Source organism: Gopherus evgoodei, chromosome 3 (assembly GCF_007399415.2).
Source record: "Gopherus evgoodei ecotype Sinaloan lineage chromosome 3, rGopEvg1_v1.p, whole genome shotgun sequence".
NCBI lineage: Eukaryota > Metazoa > Chordata > Testudines > Testudinidae > Gopherus > Gopherus evgoodei.
The window spans coordinates 189138036-189160108 of NC_044324.1; the positions used below are offsets into that span (position 1 = coordinate 189138036).

General features: G+C 43.7%; 1 long non-coding RNA gene across 1 annotated transcript in view; it reads right to left on the reverse strand.

Moving 5' to 3' along the window:
- Positions 1–273: 273 nt before the first annotated feature.
- LOC115649104 overlaps positions 274–22073 on the reverse strand; it is a 76337-nt gene continuing 54537 nt past the window's right edge. The window contains exons 2-3 of the long non-coding RNA XR_003999761.1: positions 2073–2156; positions 274–1995 (exon numbers count right to left, since the gene is read on the reverse strand). This is a non-coding gene — a long non-coding RNA (uncharacterized LOC115649104). The remainder of the gene's footprint in view (positions 1996–2072; positions 2157–22073) is intronic.

Here is a 22073-nt window from a genome sequence, read left to right on the forward strand (position 1 = left end):
CCAAATGACCAGTCACTTCCTCCAGGTCAATTGTACCTTAGATTTCTCACCAAAGACAATACTTATAGCCAATCCTGTAACAAATTAACTAAAGGTTTTTTAAGTAGGAAAAAGAAATGAAAGTTATTTACAAGGTTAAAGCAAGTAAACATACACATACAAACAAAGAAGTTACAGTCTTACTTTTTGGAACGTAATAGAAACTGCTGTAAGGTGCAAGCTCTATATGTTCTTTAAAGCTAACCTTTGCTTATGCTTAGAAATATTGCCTTCTCCAAAATCCTAGCAACATAGTGAAACAGAGCCTTCTGGTCAGGGATTTTTCTTCCCTTCCCCTAGAGTTCAAACTGTGAGGGGTTGAGGGTTTGTGCAAACCCTTTCTTTATGGGTGTTGGTGGAACAAAGTCTTTTGTCCACTGATGTTCCACAGTGGTTCATCTGGTGGCACTAGACCAGCGGAGATTATTCCTGATAAACAAGCTAAGGGTTGAACCAGAAATCAGTGAACCAAAATTGGTGTGTCAGATATTAGGCCTAACTATTCTGTCCATCACTCCTTTGGGCATTAAAGAATGAGATTTTGGGGATCCTTAAAGAAAGAGGCCCTCTTCTGTTGGACAGGAAACGGCATGTCTTGTGGTAAACTAGTATTTCACACTTGGTAATGCTTCTCTCCTGATTGTGGGGGTTTCCAGTTTCACAGCAAACACTTTTATAGTTACAAAGCAAACTCTTAAATATTGCCATATAGCAGGTGTGGCCAAACTCTTTTACAGTTGAAGTGAGGCTCGCGAAGACCCCATGTTGCCCCCCCATTCTCCACCTAATAGACTGTGGGAGGGAGCTGGGTGGTGGGGTTAGGGGCTTCTGCCTGCAGGGAGGGTGGGGTCTCTAGGCTGTAGCCCAGTAGTGGGGCGGTGCTGGGGATCGGGACTTCAGCAGGTGAGCCCCATGCCCTAGCAGGCACACCACATGGGGATGAAGTCCCAAGCCCCAGCAGGTGCCACCCTGCAGGGCAGGTTATGAGTGTCTTGCAACTCTCGAACTTCTGAAGATTATTGTATTTGGCTCGGAAGGTCAGTAAGTTTGGCCACCTCTGCATATAGCATGGAATATAGATATTATAAATGAGACTGAAGCATGCAGCAATTTACAAGCATTTCATAAAGTCCAAACATTAAACACATATCTATAAATCTAATACCTATTTTAACAATACTAGTGCACAGGTGAGTCAGACAGGTTTCCAGCTATGCATTTGTCAGTGTTCAGTGAGATCTAGGGCCCTTGGTATGAGCTGGTACCTGATCTGCCGGTGTCACAAGTGGATCAACAAGATTGTGTGATTACCTCAGACTCTTGGCTTAGAGTTTTATACAAGGGACTCTCAATTACAATTGCCTTGGGTCTTAGTCTATGGTAGAGGGGATGTTCTAGGATCCTGCTGTGTCAACCACAGAAGCAGATTACACCCAGCTTTACTGTCCTCCTGGCTGATGGGAGGGGGGCACTTTATGCTCTTTTCCCTTGCCAGAAAGGGGTGGGCACTCTATCTCTTCTCCCCACCTCTCCTGATGTCCATTGGGGGTTGGCTTGCGTGGGGGAGTCAGAGGTCCTCAGCTCTTGCTTGCCCACTCCTTGCTCTTTGGGGTGTCGGTGGCTAGTCCCCAATAGGGGTGGGTTGTATGTTCAGTTGAGCATCTAGTCTCCCTCTGGCTTGTAAGCTCCTTGGGGCAGGGACTGGCTCATATTGTGTGTAAAGACAGTATGTGGGAGATTGGGGCCTTGATCTTGGTTGGACTCTCCAGGCACTATTGTAACATCGTAAACAATGATAACATAATTCTTGCTTGGTGCGTGACTCACCGTTGGTGAAGGCCTGGCTTTGACGCCAACAGCAGAGAAATGCTGTTCTGCATTCTGGAGTGAATGGCCAGAGACTGACATCTATGAATTGTTTGTGGCCCAGCTCTGACCTGTGCTTTCTTCAGCTTTCTGGAAAATAAGTCTCAGGTAGAAAAAGGGGAACTTTACAAGGCTCTACATATACATGACTTTCCCCTTTGACTTACCACTTGCCGGTTTTAATATATCCCATATCTCTCAAGCTTCCTTGTTGCTTGGTGAATATGTGTGACACCCTTTCCTGAGGGTAACTGCAATGACAGATGGTTGCATTGTTAGGTGCACAACAGACACAAATACTCTGAAAAAAAGTGGCTGACATCTGGTATGACAATAAGTTTTAAGAAAGCATTTGTTGTCATTTCCTCCTCTAGTTCCCAGTTGCCTCAAATGCTATGTAATAATTAGGAGTTGCAAAGTGAGCATCAGTTTGACTGTGGGGTGATTCAGAAAATTTGTTTAGTATAAGAACCGCCTAGAATAAGATATTATTTTAAGTATTATTCAGCTACTGCTATGATGCATCTTCTTATTGTGTCTGAAGCAGTAGGCTAGAAATGCCACAGCAGCAAAGGAACTATTATTCACATGGGTCAAATCCTGCAGTCCTTAGCCAGGCAAAACTCCCATTGCTTCCAATAGGAGTTTTGCCTGGGTACTGGCCATTACTCTGGAAATATCCCAAGTTATTTGTTTTTCATGCTTCATTCCTTCTTTCCACTCTCCACCCATCCTATTCCATCACATAGTACAAAGTTTTGTTTGTTTTTCATCCCTACAGAATGCCACGCTAGTGAAAATTACACTATGCTAATCCCTATGTAATAGCTAATTTGCACCTAAGGTGTAATTTCTGTCACAGGTTACATCACTGCTAACTTTGATTCATAGGTCCCATTGGGAAAACTGCAACAAACCCAGACAAGGTGAATAATGTACTCATGCAATGCCTGCTTTGAATATTATTATTATTATTATTATTAATAATGATGATTCTTTATTAAACAATTATAATAGGTCAGGACCTCTTTGTGCTAGGTGCTGTACAAACATGGTAAACGATAGTTCCTGTCCCCAAAAGGTCGTAGTCAAAAAGAGTAGGCAGAATAGGTGGATGAGACACATAGACAGGTTGGAGTGGAAGATGGGGACAATATTAGGATGTGCAGTGTTCTTAGTCAGCCAAGAGCAGTAATCACAGCTCAGCACCTGTCAGGCTGTCATTGGAACACAGTGTTCCATGTTCACTGTGGAAGAGATGAGCTTTGAGGAGGAACTCAAAGGAGGATAAGGAGGTTGCTTTACGGATTCTGACTGGGAGCTGTTCCTACTTGTAAGGGACACCCTAGGTGAGAGTGTGAACATGCTTGTAAGAAAAGCAGAGAGTCAGGTGATAGAAGCTGGCACCATTGGCAGAGCAAATACCGGGGCTGACCTTGCTCCAAGATGGAGATTATGTAAGCGGGTGGAGTGCACATTGTGAAAGGCTTTGACACTAAGGATAAACAGACTGCATTTGATGGAGACCTATATCTTCTTTCCCATCTTTTCCCCCACCTGGATAGTAGGAGTGAGGCGCTCCATCTATTTTAGGTACTTCTCCCATCACCAGATTATCTGAGAGCCTCGCAATCTTTAGTGTATGTATCCTCACAGCTCCCCAGTGAGGTAAGGAAATGCTATTATCCCCATCTTACAGATGGGAAACTGAGACATAAAAGGACTGAGTGACTTGCCCAGAGTCACACCAGATGTTTGAGGATGAAGCAAACTCACACTCTCTACTCCCCAAGTCGTTCCTCTAACCAGTGGATCATTGCTCCTCTCACACAAATGGATAATCACTCTCTCCTGCATCAGGGAGGCCCTCGTACTCCTGGCTTTTTGGAGGGTTGGTGGGTTGTGTGGTCAGGGGGATATGTAGTCTCCCTCCTAGTTTGTGTTGGTGATGGGGAGTCAACAGCTGTTTCCTCTACTATCTTTTTGTATTAAGAGCCCAGGCTTTCTCCGGTGTCCTTTTCCCACCATGCATTCAACAAACCCTTCTCTCATCAGACAAGTCAGGGGGAGAAGAGGACTTGCTTCACGATCCCAGGTCTTGGAGTGGAGCATCGCTGTGTGAGAGATGCTCACAGCAGGCATCATAAGAGGACTCCTTTGATCAGTGCTTTATTAGCCATTCTGTGTGAGCAAGTAGAGCACCTAGTAACACTGTGGATCAGACCAAGTTCTACAGTGCAGTGCCTGGGGGGAAGCAGTGTTGACACTTAAGATCTAGGTCTTTCTCTGCCAATGACTTGCTGTAGTGTGATGTGTTTGAAGGGCTGCCAGTACAGATGCTCAAAGGGAACACAGCCAAAGTGATGATCTGAGAAGAAGATCTTAGCTATACATGCCCTTGATATAACAGGGGTTTATTTCACCTATATTGGTTATCTACAAGGAATTCCACGGTGATAGTGAGTTTTAGGGTCCAATTAATTATCATTATTATTTACATTGCCATAGCAGCTGAGAACCACAGTCACAGGCCAGGACCCCATTGCTAGGTGGTGTGCAAACACAGAATCTTCCCCTGTTATTTTTGTGATTCTTTTGCTTGTCATACAAGTTTTTCTTTCTATATTGATTTTGTGTTTTGCATACTGTGTTCTTTCTGCCTGGGAAGGGGCAGGGCAGGGAGCAGAGGCATGCTGGCTTAATCCCTTTATCAGTAATGTAATGAAATATACCCATTATGATTGAAAAAAAAGCAAGGTGATTTCCCTGTTTGGAAATTATACTAGACTTCAGCATAAATTGGATGGATAGGTCCAAGTTCTGATCTAGTTTTACCAAGATGCTGGCCCACAGTCTTTCTTGACTATGTATTCTGGTTTGCATGCTTATTTTTAATCCAAAATTTATTTACACTTTATTTACAAATGAAAGGAAGAAAGCAGTAGCTAGAGGAGAGATTATTATCTGATTGTCAGGTCATAAAACTGAGTGAGGATGCATGAACTTTGTTTGCAGCTCTGCCACTGAATCACTGTGTGACTTTGGTAAAATCCCTTACCTGCTCCAGGCCTATACTGCTTGTTCTGCCCAGTTTCAGCAGTGTAAATAGGGCAAAATGTGCCCTAACAAGTCAGATGGGGATTCTCCAGCTGCTATAAGGCCAGCTTAGCCTTATAACACCCAGCTCTGGTGTAGGGGATGATTTGGGGTGTGGTTGGCATACTGCAGTGATTCCTTGGGGCTGATAGCAGCCTACACAACTTAGAAATGCAGACCTGATGAAAAGCCTATTGTGACATATAGCTATATCCCAGTTTGCCCATGTGTGAAATAAGTATACGCATTAACACTACCTTCCAATCCCATGTCAGAATTGTGAGACTTAGTTAACCCATCTTTTAAAGTGCTTTGGGTTTGATGGATGAGAGTTGCTATATGAGTACAAAAATGTGATCAATTATCACTATTCTTGTTAGCTATGTGTAACAAAGAGCTTTAATTAAGACCTAAATTAACCTACATGTAGGAGAGCTGGAACTCAACCCTGTCCTAGAAAATCTCCACCTGACGAAGTGTGAAAACAGGATACCAATTTACAGATGTAAGACAGAGAATTTAGAGGAACTCGCTGTGCCCTTTACTGGGGAGAAGGGAAAACAAAGGAGCTCTGGCTTACTATTTACCTACTATTTACCCATAATTCCACCAGCTAAGTATTGTTTAGGTTAGAATTGGTTTAAGTTATAATGCAAGTGTGTGATATATATCCTTCTATTTAATGAAAGGGCATAGGAATTGTGCTAACTGGGTGAGGAACCACCATCAGGTAATAAGATTTGAACTAAGGTTGGATAATGAAGCTTGTGCCCAGCAAGATGAGAGAGGCAGTGTTCTCTTCTAGTGATAAGGAATTGGAGCTGTATCTAAAAAGTCATATTGTTCTTGGTTTCCTAGTTGAACATCCTGGAGCTTATAGAAGGAATATGTAGGGTTGGACTGGCAGTGAAGTGGGGGCAGACTCCACAACTGGACTGGTGGGGTGGAATGGGTACTATGGTGGATAACCCAACAGAGGAGAGCTATCCCTATCCTAGAGAGTGACTCAGCTGATGAGTGGGGTTTCAGAGGGTGAGGTTTGTGGTGGACAGAGTTTTGGATCTCCATCAGATGTACTTTTATTGAGTCACTGGGGAGGAAAGGTGGACTAAACTCCTGGTTTGTTGACTTAAGTGCCTTACATTTTTATAGGAGATTTCCATGTTCTTTTGATTGTGTTTCCTTTCCCTCCAATAAAAGATTATTCTTCCATATTCAAGAAATGCTTACAAATGGGAAAAATATTGTCTGCAAACGTGACCCAGGGAAGATTTATCTTCCAAAGCAGACATAAGCTTGGGTCTAGGGGAAGGGTCCTAGGCATCATTTTAGTTATTTTCCAAGAACTAAACAACTTGGATCCACTGGAATGGGTTACCTAGGGAGGTGGTGGAATCTCCTTCCTTAGAGGTTTTTTAAGGTCAGGCTTGACAAAGCCCTGGCTGGGATGATTTAGTTGGGGATTGGTCCTGCTTTGAGCAGGGGATTGGACTAGATGACCTCCTGAGGTCTCTTCCAATCCTGATATTCTATATTCTACGATTCTATGAATGTTTCTTAGTGTACTTGGCAGAAAGATTACACAACCATTAGCTCATGAGAATAGTCTCTCATCAGTAGGCAGGACAGAGTTAAAGAAAATTCTAAAATAAAGCAAAATATAATTAAAATTTGTCTCTTCCTTTCTTTCTGTAAGGCCTGGTCTACACAGTTTTTGGACCGATTTAACTATTTCAATTAGGGGAGTGGTTTTATACCAGTGTAGTTAAATCAGTACGTGCCCTTGTATAGATGCAGATACTAGTATTGATTATTTCCATACATTTACTGTAATAAGCGATTCCAGTTAAGCACCTTTATGCTGGTATAACTGCTTCCACACTATGGTCATTTTTCCTCTTCAGCTATATCCATTTCTAAATCTATATACTGTATAAACTCATTCATTAGCCCATTCATTTATAAGCCAACCCCCCAAAATGGATAGGTAAAAATAGCAAAAACTGTATTACTCTTTCATAGAATCATAGACTTTAAGGTCAGAAGGGACAATTATGATCATCTAGTCTGACCTCCTGCACAATGCAGGCCACAGAATATCACCCACTCACTGCTGTATCAAACCTGTGTCTGAGCCATTGAAGTCCTCAAATCATGGTTTAAAGACTTCAGGGTGCAGAGAACCTTCCAGCAAGTGACCCGTGCCCCACACTGCAGAGGAATATGAAACCCCCCAAGGGCTTCTGCCAATCTGCCCTGGAGGAAAATTCCTTCCCAACCCTATATATGGTGATCACCTAAACCCTGAGCATTTGGGCAAGACTCACCAGCCAGACACCCAGGAAAAAATTCTCTGTAGTAACTCAGATCCCACTCCATCTAACATCCCATCAGAAGCCATTGGGCATATTTACTGCTAGTAGTCAAAGACAAATTAATTGCCAAAATTAGGCTCTCCCACCATACCATCCCTTCCATAAACTTATCAAGCTTAGTCTTGAAACCAGATATGTCCAGGCTGTTCCAGAACTTCACTCCTCTGATGGTTAGAAACCTTTGTCTAATTTCAGTCTAAACTTCCTGATAGCCAGTTTATATCCATTTGTTCTTGTGTCCGCACTGGTACCGAGCTTAAATAATTCCTCTCCTTCCCTGGTTTTTATTCCTCTGATATATTTATAGAGAGCAATCATATCTACCCTCAGGCATCTTTTGGTTAGGCTAAACAAGCCAAGCTCTTTGAGTCTCCTTTCATATGACAGGTTTTCCATTCCTCGGATCATTCTAGTAGCCTTTCTCTGAACCTGTTCCAGTTTGAATTCATCCTTCTTAAACATGGGAGATTAGAACTGCACACAGTATTCCAGATGAAGTCTCACCAATGCCTTGCATAACGGTATTAACACCTTTCATAAGCTGACCCTATATTTCAGGGGTTGGCCCATCAGAGTAAGCCGCTGATGAGTCGGGATGCTTTGTTTACTTGGAGCATCTGCAGGCATGGAGCCCCTCAGCCCCTGGTGGCTGCAGTTCCCCGTTCCCATCCAATGGGAATGGCAAATCATAGCCACCGGGAGCTGAGGGGCTCCATGCCTGCAGACGATCCAGGTAAACAAAACTACAATGTATTAGATCAGGGATCAGAAACTTTTGGCATGCAGCCCAACAGGGTAAGCAAGCTGGTGGGCCGGGCCAGTTTGTTTACCTGCCGTGTCCACAGGTTCAGCTGATCGCAGCTCCCACTGGCCATGGTTCGCCGCCCCAGGCCAAGGGGGGCGGTGAGAAGGAGTGCGGGCTGAGGGATGTGCTGGCCGCCACTTCCTGCCACCCCCATTGGCCTGGAGTGGCGAACTGCGGCCACTGGGAGCCGTGATTGGCCGAACCTGCGGATGCAGCAGGTAAGCAAACCGGCCCGGCCCTCCATGTGCTACAAAAACTGTGTGTAGATAAAGCTGAAAAGGCAAAGTCTCTCTCTCAGTTTTCTTCCCTGATATGTATGCACACATGAGGGGCCCTATCTCAGTCACACTATCCATTCCTCTTTCCTCCCCTTCAACAGCAGCATCAGTTCATTTCCATGGGGTAGATCTTTTGCTCACATGACAAAAATAATATGAAGACACCAAATGGGCACAGTTGAGTCCTAGACAACCCTATTTCCTAAATATATAGAAACATGCCAGGCCTACCTACATGCATACTACTGCCCTGACTGGTTTCTGGCAGCATCTAGAACAGAACATGGTGAGCATCTCAAATTATTTAAAGGGATACTACCCTATTTCTCTTACTTTTGTGCCTTTTGCTTTTTCCCCCCCATTTCCTTTTTTTCTCTGAAACGGCTCTTAATTAATAATATCTAATATTTATGTATCGCCTCCCTGTGCCCTAAAACCTTTCTTTCTCTCCATAGTCTTCCTTTGTCTGTTTCTTTCCTGACGCTCAGGGCCAGCTCCAGGCTGGGGGCGGCACATCTGTGTCTTTGGCGGCAATTTGGTGGCAGGTCCCTCAGTCCCTCTTGGACGGAAGGACTGGCCACCGAATTATGAAGCAGCATGGTAGAGCAGCCGCAGAAGTGCCCCTGATAGCGGCTTTTTTTTTCTTTGCCAATTGGGGCAGCAAAAAAGCTGCAGCCAGCCCTGTTGACACTTTTCTCTTTCAATTTTCTCTCCTGTCTTTCTGTAACTTATTATGAGAATTGGCGACACTGGACATATTTGGTGGGTTTCTTCAAGCCATAACTCCTGAAGTCATGTGATTATGCAAGACTCTCAGCTTTCGTAAAAAAAATAGGGCCGTTTATTGCTGTTGTGGCTTGGGAAACAGCCTGAGAAAGTGACCTCCGAAATGCTCATAAACCAGCAGGAAAATAAAGATCAAAAAAATTATAATTAAAAAAAAATCCTATTTTTTAAGCCAGTCCCATGGTTTGAGGGGTCCTGGATCATAATTTTGAACTGGGATTGACAGTCCTGCATTACTCCTCTCTCTCTCTCTCCTTTTTCCCCTCTTCTTTTTAGGAGTGTATATTGTAAGTGCCAAAGTACTTTTCTGAATTGAGGCCTTAATCCCTGGTTGCTTCCTGCCCTCTCCTTGCTACTCTGCTCCTTCACCTTTCCAGTACCTCCACCCCCACAAGCCAAACAGCAGCACAGAGTAATGGGTGAGCACAGAGAGGGAAGATCTGAAGAGTCTAGTTCGGTGACTGAAGTGTGGTTCAGAGCTTAGCTTCTTAATTAACCATATTAATTTCTCTTTATGGCTCCGTGTGGAGTCACGTGGGTGCAGGAAGTACAGAGCAGGGCAGCAGTGCTGGCTCTATCCCCACTCCCTCCCCCTATGTGGCTCCACAGGGAGCAGCAGAGGGCAATTGGTGAGTATAATTAAGAAGCTGAGATCTTAAAGAGCTTAATGACACTGTGCTCACACACCTACTCTGCTGTTCCCCACTCTGCCGTCTGGCTTGTAGCAGTGGAGGTCAGGGCTCAAGGAGAAGCAAACAAAGCTGGGTCAAAACACTTCGATAAAAGGTTTTGCCATTAAAAAAATGCTGATCATTGAACCAAAATATTTCAAGAAAGTGTAACAGTTTTGATGAAAATTTTGTCAGGAAATTTTGTCTAGATCAGGATGGAATTTCTGGTCAAAACTAGAGAGCCACACCCAGCATAGCCAATAGCCTGGTGACTGAGGTGCTCACCTGGGATCTGAGACATCTTGCTTCAAGCTTCTGCTGTCTAGTTCAGAGCCAGGACTTGAACCTATGACTCCTACGGGAGTACCCTGCTCATTGGGCTAATGGCTACACTGGGGATTGGTGTCTCATAATTTTGTATCAAAAATTTCAAAGGGTCTTTTTGGTCCAATGTGGAACAAAAACAAATTTTGAAACCTCAACATTTTTCATGAAACAGAATTGTTGGCGTTTGGCCAGCTTTCAAAGTAAGGTGGCCGGAGGTGGCAACAAGCTCCCTGAAGTGGGCAGCAGAGGGCTGTGTGGAGGAAGAATGGAGATGTGTGGAGGAAGTATAAGTACATTTATCCTCACATACCACTCCAGCACATGTCCAGCACAGGGAGGCAAAGAAGAATCTGTGGTTCCTTCTTGATACACACTGGCAATCTGTTCACGACCAGGAGCATAATGTTTGATCATCTTTATCTTGGTACAGTAAGCTACAAATGTTATTAAGGGTCATAAATTATCCCTCCTTCTTGAAAATCCGGTCACACTGGATGAAATAGCATTTCTTTTGATCTTTAATATACTGGCCATTAACCTAACTCAGTATCGCCTTGTACTCATATTATGAGACAAGATAAAAAGAGAGGACTGATAGTTTTTTCATTATATCCTTCATAGTTATCTGTATATCTCACCATGGTACACTCTAAATCTCCTTTCCAGGCTAAATGCTCTTTTGTTAATGTTATGGAGCCAAATCCAACTTCACTCTGTGCAACCCCACTCTGCTCAACAGGGGAGCACAAAATGCATGGCCAATTGCAGAATTTGATGAATTGTTTCCAAAAAGACTAATGGAGCAGCATGACTGATCATTCTCACACCAGCCAAAGCCTTTTCTTTCAACACCAATGCTAATGGCTGGACTGGGATGTTAAAAAAAAATCTGAGGTCATTTGGAGACCAAATCCCATTGATTTGCAATGGCATTTGGGAATTACTTTAGGCACCTTTACAAATCCCAGGCTACATTAGTTAAAACCTTGAAGGCTGAGATTGGGATTTTCCAAAGCACCTGTGTGACTGAAGACAGGTCTATACTACGGGGTTATATCGACCTAAGTTACACAATTCCAGCTACATGGATAACATAGCTGGAGTCGACGTAGCTTAGGTTGACTTATTGCGGTGTCTACACCGTGCTAGGTTGACGGGAAAAATTCTCCTGTTGACTTATCTTATGCATCTCATTCCAGTGGAGTACCAGAATTGATGGGCTAGTGATCTGCAGTCGATTTAGCCTGTCTTCACTAGACCTGCTAAACCAACCCCGGGTGGATTGATCACTGCAGCGTTGATCCACGGTAAGTATAGACATGCCCTTAGAGTCACATGTCTCATGGAAAGTAACACAGTATGCCCAGGGACTTTCAATAAGGTTTGTGCTCCTCAGGCACACAGGCGCTTTGGAAAAAATCACACCAAGTTTTCATTAGACTACATTATCATTTCAATATTTAAAGGTATACTCTATGATTGATTAAAATGAAATAGAATATAAATATTTAGATATCTCCTTTAAGGATTATTTATGATTATACAGGCCAAGTCCTGTAGTCCTTACTCAAACAGAGCTACTGTTGATTTACAGCATGTAAAGCCAGAGTGCTGCAGAGGCATGCAACATTTTACAGTATTGAGTATGCAGAAAACAAGATCCCTGGTGAGATGAGAATGGATTTGTATCCAAACACATAGTGGAAAGTAAACAGAGATAGGTCACCTAATGCTCTGTTGTGGTCTAAGCTGCCAAATTCCAGCTTTGAATCAGTAGATAATAAAGTAAGATGATTCTACCCTGACTACGTCTGAATGAAGTTTAGTGGATTATGGGGCAAAGTTCTTCTTGTAGTAAACAATGTGGCACTTCCAGTGTGGGATACAATATGCAGTGCATCACTAGAGCAGAAGATATTCATGAGACTGAAAGGCTACCAGGCTGGTTTTACAAGTGTAAAGGCTGGTTTCGGAAGCTATTAAAATAGCTCTGGCATATTTCAGAATCTCCCTGAGATACCATCAAAGCCTTGCACAAACCATGGACAGCAAAAATGATTCAGTAGAATCATAGAAAAGTAGGGCTAGATGGGATCTCTAGAACAAGGTTTCTCAACCTGTGACTTGATGCCCAAAATTGGATTGGCAGACTGTTTTGAAGGGTGGCGTGGCAGCTCCAGGGGCTGGCTGGGCTCAACTCCCTGCTCCAGGCACTGCAACCACTGAGGTTTCAGTGCCACTCAAGTTTAGCCCAGCTGTCATGAGACAGGAGTCTCGGAAGGCCAAATCTGAGTGAGTGTCACTTGGGGGAGCCAGGTCATAACTCCACTCACACAAATTTGATCCAGTCAGTACAGTGGGGCCAAACCTGAGTGGTGCTGCAACCTCAGAGGTTACAGCACCCAGAGCAGAGAACCAAACCCAGCCAGCCTGACTCTCAGGTGAGTGTTGGGCAGGACCCAACCTCTCCCCCCCACCCCCTGGGGGTGGGTGGGATCTGACTAAAACTGCACTATTTGCTGGGTTGGGACAGGCCATAACATTTACAAATGGATCCTGAGCCCAAAAAGATGGAGAATCACTGCTCTAGAAGTCATCAAGTCCAACCCCCGAGCTGAGGCAGGACCAAATAAACCTAGACTGTCCCCGGTAGCTGTTTGTCCAACCTGTTCTTAAAACCTCCAATGCTGGGAATTCCACAGCCTCCCTTGGAAGCCTATTCCAGAGTTTAACTACACTTATAATTAGAAAGCTTTTCCTAATATCTAACCTAAATCTCCCTTGCTGCAGATTAAGCCCATAACTTCTTGTCTAGTCATAAAAGGCATGGACATGAAGAGCAATTGTTCAGTCCTTTTTGTAACAGCCCTCAGCATGTTTGAAGACTGTTAATAAGTCCCCCTGAGTCTTCTTTCCTCAAGACTATACACATCCAGGTTTTTTAAATCTTTTCTCATAGGTCTGGTTTCTCAGCCTCTTATTATTTTGTTGCTCTCCTCTGGGCACTCCCAAGTTTATCCACATCTTTCCTAAAGTGTGACTCCCAGAATTGGACACAGGACTCCAGCTGAGGCCTCACCAGTGCCAAGTAGAGCTGGACTATTACCTCTTGTATCTAAGGCCTGGTCCACACTGGGGGGTGGGGGAGAGAATCGATCTAAGTTACGCAACTTCAGCTACGTGAATAATGTAGCTGAAGTCAATGTACTTAGATCTACTTACCGTGGTGTCTTCACTACAGTGAGTTGACTGCTGCCACTCCCCCATCGATTCCGCCTATGCCTCTTGCCGAGCAGGAGTACAGGAGTCGATGAGAGAGCACTTGGGGATTGATCTATCACGTCTAGGCTAGACACGATAAGCCGATCCCCGTTGGATCAATCGCTGCCTGCCAATCCAACTGGTAGTGAAGACATACCCTTACATACAACACTCATGTTAATAAACCCTAGAACATTAGTCTTTTTCACAACTGCCCCACGTTGTGATCCACCATAACCCCCCAGATGCTTTTCAGCAGGACTACCACCTGGACAGTTATTCCCTATTTTGTAGTTGTGCATCTGACTTTTTCCTTCCCCAGTGAAGTACTTTGCACTTGTCTGTACTGACTTTCATCTTGTTGATTTCAGATCAATTCTCCAATTTGTCAAGTTCATTTTGAATTCTAATCTTATACAGTATTCCAAAGAATGAGAAACCTCCCCCAGCTTCATGTCATCCACGAATGTTATAAACATACTCTCCATTCCATAATCCAAGTCATTAATGAAAATATTGACTAGTAGTGAACCCAGGAGTAGGAGCCATCCTGGTGAATAAAGATGGTCTTTTATGACTATATATTGTGTTATGTAATGGCAATGGCCCACTATTCTCAGCTAATCAAATATAGCATTTAACAGGCTATAAGGCAGTTCAATGTGATAATATGTGGGATGTAACAAACCCCCTTTTTGGAATTTGTTGCACATCAAAGCAGCACAGCAAGCCTTGCATTCCACTCTATGCCAGCTACAAATTCAGGTAGTAAAATGATAGGTATATTTGGTTATTCTTTCAGTGCTTCACAAGCAAAATATATAAAATTAAACAGCATGTCAAATATAGCAATAATCAGCCTATTTATACTGATATTAACTTAGCCACTGCCAGTTGGGGGCCAATGTTTTGCTTTATCTGTTAGTAATTTGTACCACATTGTAACATTTGCTGGAATGGTGAATGTGATTTTGGATCCAGCTCATATATCAATTAAAGTATTCACTGAGCACTGGAAGGTAATGGCATTATTAGGTGTCTTTCCTTCTGCTTTCAGTGATAGAACCTTGCTGCCTTTAGCAATCCTGTGAATGGATGAGTAATTTAGCTTTAATTATGTAGTAGTATTTCTGCACAAAACAGATCAATAGTCTGTATCAAAATGTTGAGTGTTGTTGTGGGGAGCAAGAGCTCTTCCTGATAATAGCTGCTGCTCAAATATCCCAAATCCCCAGGACTTCTGTCTGGCAGTGTAGCAGGCCAGGCAACCATAGAGCTCTGGTACTTATTTTGACTATGCCCCCCCCCCCTTAAGATTAATCAAAAATAGTGAGAGATGTTGGCCATGGGAACAGAAGGGGCTGGAATCTCTGTAGCTTTGACAAACCTGGGCGGAAGTGGCTTAATAACAAAGACAGCTGACATTCTGTTTGTAGAAGAGACTGGTTCTCCATTGCTGCACACCTTCACTCATTTACAGCTGGACCAAAAAGCTATAAAACTATTGCTCCCATTTGGTAGAATGTTACAGTTCCTTTTGAGAGGTATAAATGTGCAAGGCAGTGAAGAATCAGGCCCTCCATAGGAGCTTGATCTTCTATTAAACCTTTAGTCAAGAGAAAAGACTGGTATCATAAAAGAGATAGAAGCAAAGGATAACCTCTGGTGATGAAACAATGAAACACTTGACAGAAAACCTTTGTCCTAATTCCCTGAAGGCTTTTGAGCCACTGAAATAGTTTCTTCACCCCCAGAGGAGTATGGGATGGAATGCTGTGAGCAGAAGGCGTCTCTCAGGCTGCCTTCAACTATGCGGGGGGTGGGGGGGGGACGAGGGGAGAAGGGGGAGGAGGGGAGAGGGACAAGTCTACTTGAAAGCACTCAGAGAAGTGAAGTTGAATTAACTAAAGGTGTGCAGTTAAAGCACATTAGTTAAAGTTAAACCCCTATGTGAGTGCTCTCTTCAGAAGTAAAGTGGCCAAGTACTTCACAGCAGTGCTGTGAATGTGAATTAATATTTGTGAAGTGAAATGGGGGTGCTATCCCCATTTTACAGATGGGAGAATTATGTCAGAGGCCCAGTTCCTCACAGGTATTTATGATCTTAACTCCCATTGAAATCAATAGGAGCTAGGTACCTAAATGCCTGTGAGGTTCTGGGCCAGATAAATTGGGGCCAAAATTGCCAAAAGTATGAACTAATTTTGGGTGCCAAATTTAAGAAATCTAGGGCCTGATTTTTCAGAGAGCCTAACGTTTTTATAGCACACCTTCAATTTACTTTAGTTGCAGTTGTGACTGCTCAGCACTTCTGCAAACCTGGCCCCAGATTCTCAGGTCAGGACCTCAGAAAATGAGGAACACACAAATAATGGGCCACCTGTTAAGTTTCAGTTTAAGTGACTTGCCGAGCCTCACACAGGAACTTTGTGACACAGGCACAGGTAGAATCTCTTTGTCTAGCGTGGCATTCAAGTGACTTACCCATGAGACCATTCTTTCCATTCCTGCAATTCTCTGCCTCAGTCATTATACATCTAACTTCTGTGACAAATGAGGCAGGGGTTCTACAAAAAATGGCTTCCTTCACTGCACAACCCTGATTTATCCCCAGGGCAGGTCTGACCTCTGTACTGAATGAACTGAAGAACAGAAATTCCATCAAGCGGCATCAGACTGAAACCCACACAAATCGTCAGCAGAATTGGAACCTTTTGATCCATTGCACAGACCTCTACTGCTTGAGCTAATGGAGAAACAACAGTACGTTGTCATCCTCTCTGTGGACCAGCTTCTGGAGGGAGATGAAATGAACACTTTGTCAGTGATTGACAGCAGAGGACTGTTGAGACTAAAGAATCATGACCTCAGTTCCAGGTTCTGGAGGGGAATTTTCTTTAGTGATTATAGACCCTTCTGTCTCTTTCTCCTCCTTTCCCTGCTTCCCACCTGAGGTCCTGTCCCTGTCCTTTCATGTGCTCTTGTCCCCTCTCCTCCTGGATGCTGCCATGGTCCCATCTTCTGTTCCTGTCTAGGCCCGGATTAACCTTTTGTTGGCCTCCATGGTGGCAATGGGGCCTGGAGCAGGGGTGGGGATCGATCCCTGGAGCGAGGGGCTGGCCAGGGCCAATGGGGCATGGCACGGTGAGGACAACTCAGCTCCACTCGACACAAAGACACTGTTTACAAAGTGGCAGCTGCCTAGGGTGACCAGATGTCCTGATTTTGTAGGGACAGTCCTGATATTTGATGCTTTCTCTTATATAGGCACCTATTACCACCCACCCTCCATCTGGTTACCCTACAGCCGCCAGACATGCACTGGCCCACCTGGACCTGTGCTGCCAGTGTGCCCCTTCCCCTCAGGGGTGGGCCCACACCATGCACCGTGCCACACTGTCCAGTGCTCCTATGCCCAGCGGCCCTCCTGCCCAGACCCCAACTACAATTGCACTGTGCCTTGCACACACACCCTGCCCAGCACCACCCTGCCCACAGGACCCCCCCCCACACACACACACACTTCCCAGGACTCCTCCACTATCATAACTGCACAGTGCACCACACAGACACCCCACTGCCCAGTGCCCTAAAATAGAACAAACATCCCCCACTCTGCACTGGCCAGTACCTAGGGTCGCCAATCCTCCAGGATTGGCCTGGAGTCTCCCAGAATTGGCATTGATCTCCTGGTGATTACTGAGAAACAATCTGGGAGATTTTAATAGGATATTTTTTTAAAATGACATTACTTCATGCTGGAAAAAAAAAATCTCCTGGAATAGCTTCTTATCCGAGTTGGCAACTCTACCAGCACCTCCCCCCTTCCCCCCTGGCTCCTGAGTGGTGGGCTAAGCAGGCAGCGCAGCTGGGGCTGGACCCTTGGGAGCGGTGCAATCAGTCAGGCTGGAGTGGGAATAGGGCCTGTCTGGGCCAGGCTCCCTCAGGACCCACTTGCCTGGCAGGGCCCAGCCAAGTGAGGTCCAACCAAGGCCCCCATGCTGCCTCTCTCCCCACTGGGCAAGACCAGCCCAGCCTCTGCACCAGTCCCAGGTGGAGTGGCCCCAAAGAGGTGGGCAGGGCCCTACAGGTGGCAGCGAGCAGAGACTGCTCTGAGTCATACCCATGCTGGGGAGCAGGGCAGACCCACAGGGACACGGCCCCAGAAACCCTGCATGGCAGAGCCTGGGTGCTTGGCGGGAAGCCCCATACAGGTAAGTGGTATCTGCTGACTAGGAGCTGCTCACACAGCAAGGCCTCAGTGCTGGATTGCCTTGGGGGAGTTAACAGACTTGGCCGTGTGGATGAGTTAGACAGGTCTGTAAGGGCCCCTTCCCAGTGTGGGACCAGCACCATGGCACCATTGGCACTATTATAAACCCAGTACTATTCCTATTCCCCTAGCTCTTGCTCGTGTCCTGCCTACTGTCAGTATCCCCATGCCTCCAGCTACTGTCTGCACAGCCCCCACTGCTTCTCACCTTGTGCATTCAAGCCAGGCAGTTTCCTCCTTCCTTCCTGGCCTGCTGCCTGGGCACCAGCAGGGGTTGGGGTATCAAGAGGGCACGAGTGAACATCTCCCTGCTCTGCATTCTGATGCCTTGTACTACATCTGGCAACTGAGAACAGAAATTGCCGGGAAAGTCTTGCTCAGCCCCGGGATGAAACATGCTCAGTCACTTTGTAGGGATGGCACCTGTGCAGGCTGATGATACACAGGAGTTTGAGGGGTGGACCATGTTCAGGACAGACAAGCTTGAGAGAATTTTAAGTTCCAAACTATAATAAACCTCTACTGAACATGTGCAAACTTTAGTTTTGAAAGGGTTATAGCTTGGCCAGATTCAGGTGGATTTTCACAGGAATGAAAAAAGGCACATCCTTATCATCAGGCTCAAATATCAGTTCACTAATCCAAAGCATGGAGGCATGAAACAGCTGTAATAATTTAACATGAACAAAACAGTGGATTTTCCCCACTCTCAATCTCCGAAACAACTGAAAAATTTTAGCTTAAACTTTCTTTTAAAAAATCAGCCTGAGGCAGACACCCAGCATGGGACATTTCAGCCTAAACAGTCAAAGTTCGGCAAAGTTATAAGCCACTGAAAATAGGTTTTATAGTGGAAAGTACTTAGCAATGCTAACCAATAATTAAAACTGAACATTCAATTATCCTTCAAAAATTTTCAGAGAAACAACTTGTTTTGCTTTTAAAATATTCTCTTTAGTTAGATAAGGTCTGGATGGGTGGCTATGATCAAATTCTGAGAAAATAAATGATCAGACAGGAACAAACATTGAGCTAAAAATGTATAAACAAAAACAATCAGTCAGAGTTATTTGTCAGTGTGTTTTACTGAGACACTACTACTGCCTGCAGGACTCAATGACTGAAAACTGGCTCCAAAGAAGCTTGCAAATCCAGTTTGCAATGCCTAGTAGGAATATGAATATTTTACCATATTGTGGCCTTACAAATCCTTTCATAGAGTGCATAGATTGTTAGTCCCCATGAGGCTGAGCCTGCTATGTTTGAATGAGCTGAAATTCCCTTCCCTCTGCTGGCTTCTGATATGCATGCTCTGAGTTGTGTAGGTATTGAGGATTTAGACAGCTTTTTTGTCTTTATCTCAGTCATATAATAGTATGAATGTGGTTGATGTCTATCTATGTGGATTTGGCCTTTTCAAATATATCATCTGAGCTAAAGCTGGATGAGTGGGGTAAGAGTCTGTTCTCAACCAGCTTGCTGAATTAAACCCCATATTTCAATTCAGTTTCTTAGGTCTCCCTTTTCATTCACTAGAAAAAAATTAACTTAACCGCTGTTATGTTTGTTCAGTTTTACAGTGAATTATGGGCCAGCAACTGGAGGTTACTTAATCAAATTTAAACAAATTCATTCCTTGACCAGCAGAAATTTGCTTCCACACAAACAAAAGTACCTAGTTCATCCAGTCAAGAAACAGAAATGATACTATATAACTTAGGTGACCCAGTCACAACACACAAGTGATACATTTCTGAACAGTGGACTGAACGCTCACTATGCCCAGCTTGCAAATAGTCCATAACCTCAGAAATGTTAAAAAAAATATTTGAAAAATTTCAAATAATGAGAAAATCAAAAACCATGATTTTTCTCACAGAGAATTTGCAAAGAGAAAAAGGGACAAATTAATTAAATAAAATCATTCACAATGAAATGATCAATCGGATTTCATTAATTATATTTTCTATGCCATTGCATTACTTTAGAATAATTAGGATTTGATTAGAAAGAAGGGTTTATTGGTTCCTAGACCTTATGGAACTTATTAGTATTTGGAAATAACTCTGATTTTATTGCCCTCTGATACACCTTGTGGTTGTGAAAAGTACAGAACTATTCCTTGATTGACCAGGCTTGGAGATCTGACATGCTCCATGCTGAAGCTAAGGCAAAGAGAAATGCCATTTTTACAGTTAGAAGACTCTTAGAGAGACTGGAAGCTTTCAAAGGGAGTGAATCCTGTAAAATGATGTTCAGTCTCCAGGATGCTCACTTGCACATGTGACACTGGGGTTAACCAGTTTTCAGAATAGCAGCCGTGTTAGTCTGTATCCGCAAAAAGAACAGGAGTACTTGTGGCACCTTAGAGACTAACAAATTTATTTCAGCATGAGCTTTCGTGAGCTACAGCTCACTTCTTCAGATGCATAGAATGGAACACACAGAAAGGAGATAATTATACATATAGAGAACATGAAAAGGTGGAAGTATGCATACCAACAGGAAGAGTCTAATCAATTGAGATGAGCTATCATCAGCAGGAGAAAAAAAACTTTTGAAGTGATAATTAAGATGACCCATAGAAGGTGTGAGGAGAAATTAACATAGGGATATAGATTCAAATAGTGTAATGACCCAACCATTCCCAGTCTCTGTTTAGGCCTGAGTTAATTGTATCTAATTTGCATATTAATTCGAGTTCAGCAGTCTCTCTTTGGAGTCTGTTAGCTAAATTTGTTAGTCTCTAAGGTGCCACAAGTACTCCTGTTCTTTTTGGGGTTAACCAGTGATGCTGCTTTGAAAAATCTTATACTGTAAGGCAGTAGCAACCATACTGGATATAACCCCTAGACGCCTTGCTGCTGTTGCTTATGCTTGGAGGACTTATTCTAACAGCATGCACAAGAGTGCTCACATGATGCTGACAGTTTTGCACACAGCCACAATTATAACATTCTGGCCTGAGGATGCCCTTTTTAAGTCCTCAAGCCAGTGATTCCAACACCAGTCCTCTGGGCTCAGTAGTTCTATTAGAATTACCGTGGGCAAGTCTTTTGAATGTATACCTTACTTTTGATATCACCTACATTTGGCAGACCCTTGCTTTCTGGTTCAATAACACTGAATTTGCTGCTAGACACTTCAGTCTTACGAAACACAATATCTGGATACTTCCTAGTCCAAGCTCAATACAGAAACATTACTCTCAATTATCCATGTTTGGAGGTCATTAGCCAGCAAAGCTGTTTGTGAAGGCTCCATGCCCATAACTGATTGGCTTAGCAGGAAACAGTCTCTTCTGCAGCTGAGCTAACCTTTGAAATGTAGGTCTTCAAGTCATGGAATATTTGACTACTGTTGTTTTCTTCTGTCCCCTTGTTTGTTTAGGTAAGAAGCTAGTTGTTCTGTCTGACATTATCATATTATCAGCTAGTGTTTCCCTTTGTACCAGAGTGTTGGGATAGTTTTACTGCTCTCATTTCCATAAAATTGAGGCTCTTTGATCTCTCTGTTTGTGATTAGGTTTCTTGAATCCCTAGGCCTCTGCACTGTCTCATACAGCTGTTAGCAACATCCTCTTTGCTTAACATATCTCTAACCTCATTAAGGGCCAAACTGTGATATGTGTAATCACATAGAAAAAGCACCTTACTCCTTGTGTAATCATATTGATGTAAATAGGATTACTCCAGAAGTAAATTACTAATCCGTGTGTTACAGTCTGGCCCTTAAGATTTCCTGAGTGTCCTCAACATTTTATTTCTCTCTAGAGACTTCAGAATTAAAAACTACAGAGTACAGGTGGGATAGAAGAAAGCAGAAATGCTTCAGGGGCCTTTAATGCAACCTTGCTCATGATGGGACACATCATTAGTTGGTGTAAATCTGCATAGCTTCATTGAGGTCTGTGGAGTTATGTTGATTTACATCAGCTGAGGATCTGGCCCACTAATACTATACAGAGCACAGACTTGCCTAATAAATGCATGATTTATTGGTGCAGTTTGGGAAGGAGATAGCAGGCTCCAGAGCCTTGGCTACACCAAGCTGACATTCAACACAGCTGAGGAAAGCAGAGGGAGGGAAAGATCTTTCTTATTTTTGCCACACTGTGTGATAACTAGAACATGAAACAGATATTGTACTTTTCAGTTCCCCCCATTGACTAGCTTTGTGATCTGATTGTTGTCAATAGTTGTGTGTCTGATATACATCTGATGTGGGGGATGGGATAGAGACAGGACAGTCAGGCCCTGCAGTTTCTGTATTGAAACTTGTATGTGAGTCTAAGGG